The sequence below is a fragment of the Triticum dicoccoides genome, chromosome 5B, assembly GCF_002162155.2.
Source record: "Triticum dicoccoides isolate Atlit2015 ecotype Zavitan chromosome 5B, WEW_v2.0, whole genome shotgun sequence".
Taxonomy (NCBI): Eukaryota; Viridiplantae; Streptophyta; class Magnoliopsida; order Poales; family Poaceae; genus Triticum; species Triticum dicoccoides.
The window spans coordinates 404119062-404124740 of NC_041389.1; the positions used below are offsets into that span (position 1 = coordinate 404119062).

General features: G+C 46.7%; 1 long non-coding RNA gene across 1 annotated transcript; it reads left to right on the plus strand.

Annotated features, from left to right (window-relative positions):
- The first annotated feature begins 2830 nt into the window (after positions 1–2830).
- LOC119309525 lies at positions 2831–4363 on the plus strand. The gene is made up of 2 exons (XR_005150536.1): positions 2831–3753; positions 3935–4363. It is a non-coding gene; the product is annotated as an uncharacterized LOC119309525 (long non-coding RNA).
- The last annotated feature ends 1316 nt before the right edge of the window (positions 4364–5679 follow it).

Consider the following 5679-nt stretch of genomic DNA (forward strand, 5'->3'; position numbering starts at 1 on the left):
CTCGTGTCGTGGTTGATGAGGTGGTGGACCAATATTCAGGGCTACAGCTTGACATTCCTGGAGGTGACGAGGAGCACACACTGGGAGAGGCCATACATCGTATCATCCTATGGAGAAAGGATTGCATCATCTTTCGAAGGCCACCGACACCGTGTCAGCTAGAGCTTGACATTCCAGGAGGTGACGAGGAGCAGATGACTCACGCCCCTCCAAGTACGGCACAGCTTCAGGCCACTCCTCCTGCTTCAACTCAGCCAACGCATGAGGCCACTCCTCCTGCTTCAACTCAGCCAACGCGTGAGTCCACTCCTCCTCCTCCAAGTCCACCAACGCGTGCCACTCCTCCTCCAAGTCCGACACCGCGTCAGCTGTCTCCGCTGCCTCAGCAATCACGGAAGAGAGCCACCACAGCTATGGTGCGTAGTGCTACAAGTCGAGGTAGTACATGAGGTACAGGCGGAGGCAAGCGATTTCAATATGGTCCAAGAAGCCTCGCGCCTGTTCCACGGAGGCCTTACGACATGCCCAAGGAGCACAATGAAGGCATAGTGAAGCCCCAAGTGGACGCCCACTTTGGACCGAAACCGCCACCGCTGCCAAGGAAGAAAGTGCCCGAGGATAACCACTTTATTCTTATGGCTAAAGCACTAGCTCCCAAGCTTGTTGACTCGGACTATGAGCACCAAATCAGGAAGGCACATCGAGCACGACAAAAGGAGTTGAGCTCGAGCTCGAGCCAAGAAGCTGGCCAAAAATGCGGGAAAAGCGTTCCCCAGCTAGGAGAACGGGCGGCGCAATCGATCCCCCCGCTTGTTGTACCAACACATGAGAGTACCGGCGCCGGTCAGCTGGTAATAATCGACGAGCATAGAAGGCAGGCTGAAATGCTCGGTATCACTGTTGGACAACTCCTCGAGATTGAGCCCATGCCTAAGCTTAGAGAACAAGACATAAAACGGAAATATGTCCGCGGCCAACCTTTGGTCAAGCCTGAGCAGGTCAAGAACCTCCCAACGTGAATGTATGAATTGCATGATTGGTACATGAAAATTACCAAGAGTAAAAATTGAGAGGGCCTCATGGTGAAAGTCAAGGAAGAGTATTACTTCCATAAACTAGCTTTGTCCGTTGAGTATTCAGAACTATTTCAGTGATTTCTTTCTGTAATTGAAGTCTCAAGCTAGCTGTAGTGCTCATTGATCGATCATTACCTGCAATTATCCTCACTATATTCTTTTCTATGGTATTATGCAGGATGAAGATGTATGAAATGAAAAAAGTTGGATGCTATGTCATTGGGTTCATTGACCCAAATACCGTTAATGAACAAACATGGACATATAAGTGGTATAAAGACGATGTAGAGAAAAACATGCTAGAGTTCTTGAAGCGCCTCAATACCAATGAAAATATACTACTTCCTTACAACTTCACGTGAGTCACACTGTCTTGTACTACAAATTATGTTTTTACTTACTAGCTAGCTAGATGTTAATAATTAAGTGTATAGGGTTTAGGGTAGTTGATGAGTGTTATGCACATGCCTGCTTAATTAAGACATGCAAACGTGTGTGCATGCAGTTACCATTGGATCTTGTTAATCATTTTAGTTGACGAAGGAACAGTTGAAGTACTGGACTCACTACTTAAAAAAAGAAAGACTACACAATCGTGAAGGGGATAGTCGACAGGTAATTTCAATCATTATTAACTATATGTCGGCCTCTTTAGTTCATCATTTCCTGATATCAACTATTTAATAACTCGTTTATTCATTTTCTTTGCCGGCGGGCAGGGCTTGGACAAAGTTCAGGAATGAGGTTCCAGGTCCATGGAAAGAAAAGTTGTATTGGTTTTGACCCAAGGTATAATTAATTAAGTAGTACTAGCTAGCTACCATGCATCTATTTAATTCTAGTTTCAATAACATTAATTATCATGCTTGATTAATTATTATATGATTAAATTCTATTCTCGTAAAGGCCCTGAAGCAGGCGCCGGGGACTGATGTGTGTGCATACTACATTTTCGAGAACATTCGCATGATGACGTCCGAAAGGATCAAAACTGATAGACAGCTATGGGTATGTTTGACAGAACAATATTCACAATTTTTACATCATTATCGATATCTAGTCACATAACTAATACACATGCATATTGATCTCCTTCTTAACAGTTCGAATTGGTGCGGGAGGAGCTCCTACCAGTGGAGCGCATACGAGCACTTCAAGAGGAAATAGCGGGATTTTTTCTCGACCAGGTCATAGATCCCAAAGAGGAATTCTACTACGAGCTACCGCCCCAATGAACCACTCCCAATTGTCATCATGCTCCGAAGGCACCAAGGCAAATGCCATTGGCTCTGAAGGCAACATGTAGGAAAAACTGTATATATACACATGTGTATGTGTGAATAATTGTGTGGTTGTGAGACATTCGATGATATATATATATATATATATATATATATATATATATATATATATATGGAAATCGTTAACTGGTAGCTGCTCGGTTGGCAGGTGAGTAGGGGATTAATCGGCTAATCAGCAAGTTAATCGGTCATTTAATCAATTAATCGGACGATTTATCGGTTTATAGGCTACTCGGTGACCCTATGAGTAGGGATTAATCGGCAAGTTAACTGGTTAATCAGATGAATTCTTCAACAGGGTATATATATATAGGGTGGGTCTATTCTGCTAACACCCCTTAAGAGTTATTCTGCTAACACTCTAATCTTATTCTGCTAACACCCGGGATCAATCCATAGCTACAAAACTAACCGCGCGAAGGAACCGAACTAACTGCACGGGCAATGCAAAAAATCCCATCCCACCTTATCCTCACCTCAGCCACCCTCTCCTCTCTCTCTCCCCCATGCTCCACCACCGCACCACCTCCCCCGTGCCGCCGCACCAACTCCCTTCACGGTGCCGTCCCCACCACCTCGCGCTCTTCCACATCCCGCAGCCATGGCGCGGCCCCCTTCCTTTCCCTTCCCTGACCGGCCACCCACCCCCTCCCGACGCGTCGCCCGGCCGGCCACCCACCACCTCCCGACGTGCCACCCGGCCGGATACCCACCACCTCCCGACGCGACGCTCGGCATGTGACCCAGCACCTTTCGACGCACCGCTCGGCCAGCCACCCAGCACCTTCCGACGCGCTGCCCGGCCACCGCCTCTCCACGCGCCACCCGGCAGGCCACCCATCCCCTCCTGATGCACCGCCGGGCCACCCCCTCCCCATGCGCCGCCTGCCCACCCCCTCCCCACACGCCAGCCGCCGATCTGCGCCGCCGCCACGCAGGACGGCCAGAGGAACACCGGAGCTGGGCCACCCTCCTCTCCCTCCTCTCCTTTTACCTCCTCACCGCACCCTCTGAACTCGCTCGTGAACGCAGGTGTCGCCTTGGGCATCTCAAAGCTTTCCCCACCCTGCCTCCGCTCTAGATCCGGGTGTCACCGTACTTTTCGCGTCGAATCCGGACGCCATCCCCCAAGACCCCCTACCTCCTCGTCGGTCCATCCTCTACTCACCGGCTTCCTTGTCCCCATCGATGAGGGATCCAACAAAACCTCCCTCGACGAGCTCGCTTCCCCGGCTACCACTCCCACCAGCGCCACGCAGTCCAGTACGTGGGTGCACGCAGCACGCCCATGGTTGATGCAGTGTGGCAGGGTGGCAGATGCAGTGCGGCACTCACGGTCATGCGTGTTCACCGGCGTGGTCGCTATATATTTCCACGTAGGTCACTCCTGGGTATCACTTTTTTTATCATATGGTTGTTCTCTTTTTTTTATTGTGCGATTCACTTGTTGCCTTTGGTATGCAGATAACTCTTTTTGACATGTATGAATCATGTAACTCTTTGAGAGGTTCGCTCCTCTGTCTAATATGGTTCACTCTGTTCCTTGTGCTAAACCAGAAGAGATCAAGGTCAACCGCAGCGACGACGCCCCGTGAAGTTCGGAAGAGGATTTTTCGCGAGCATGCAGTGCAAAATCACTTTTTGAAAATGTTTTGATGTGGTCGCAGCCATGGGACGCCGGCTTGATTCAGATTACCTATGGGGGAGAGCAGTAGCACACATGTACTAGTTCAGAAGCATTTTATTTTTATTTTTTCAGACTTGTTTGTCATTTCTCTCCAATTCTGCATTAGAGTACCTTGACATGGCCACACACTTGTTTAGTTGGACAAGTCGTGGTTTCTTGTGTTGTGCAGTTCGCAGGTCCTGCTGGAGACGTTCACTTAACTGCCGTTGCCAATTTTTATTTTATAATTGAGGGTTGCCCATGTTAAATTTCAGGGCTAGTTTGTAAGCCCGTTGAAAACGATGCAGTTCGTTGTGACACCCAAGTGATTCACTCTGAAAAACGACTATGCAGATCTCTACGTCCACACAATGGTGGATAATGAATGGATATGTATGTTTTTGAAGCTCACTTTGTCCTCTAAAATATTGAGTTTGGAAAAAACTCACGCGGTTCACTTTCGGTAGTGTTGCAGCCCGTTTGCGGTAGTCTCGAGGTTCACTTTCCATAGTATTGTGGTTCATCAACGCTTCGACATGATGTGAGCTCCACCTCGTTTGAGAAAATTGACGTCCCACAAAAAAGAAATTATACAGTGCACTTGTCCATCTGATGAAGTGCGGATTTTAGTCTAAAGAAGTGCGGTTTGCTACCTCGTTTGGGAAAATTTACGTCCCACAAAAAAGAAATCATGCAGTGCACTTGTCCTTCTGATGCAGTGTGATTTTCGGTCGGAAAGGAGTGCAGTTTTCTGTCTGATGCAGTACATACGGCGATTTTGGGTCGCGGAAAAATAGAGTGTCCGCTTTTCGGTATATTCGAAATTCCTCTTAAACCGTAAAGAATTAGAGAGAGTGTTCTACATGAAAAAGTTGCGCCTTGTTGATATCTTTCCAACGGCGCATCATTTGAATCATTCCGGCTAGTGGTTTGTAAAAAATTCATGAAAAACGGCAACTGTCACTCGTCGTCCGCCACACGATTTTCAAAATTAACTAAAAACCGTAAGGAATCTCAAAACAATTTCAACATATAAAAGTTGCGCCTTGTTCGTAACTTTCAAACGGCATATCATGCGTCTCGTTTCGACAAACGATTAGAAAATGGGAGCAAAAACAGTACCAAAAATTTCAAAAAATTTGAAAAACAGAGTTCTGCGATTTAGTTAATTTTGAAAAACAGTACCAAAAATTTGAAACTGCTCTTAAACCGTAACGAACTAGAGAAAAATTTATATATGAAAAAGATGCGCCTCGATGATATCTATCCAACGGCGTATCATTTGCTTCATTCCGACGAGCGGTTTAGAAGAAATCGCCAAAAAACGCTCGCTGCCACTCGTCATGGGATGCGCCAATTTCAAAACTGCTCTTAAACCGTGTGGAACATCGAAAAGTGTTCAACATGTCAAAGTTGCGCCTAATCCATAGATTTTCAATGGTATATTACACGCCTCATTCCGATAAACGGTTCAAAATTAAAGCGAAAACAGTACCGAAAAAATAACGCGTGCAGTTTTTTTCGACGAGAAGTTCACTCGTGTGAGTACTGGAGCAGACTTGGTTCAAAGAATAACATGCACTTGCGTTCAGCGTGCAGTGCGGAAGTGGCGTGCAGAATAGTTATTCTGCTAATA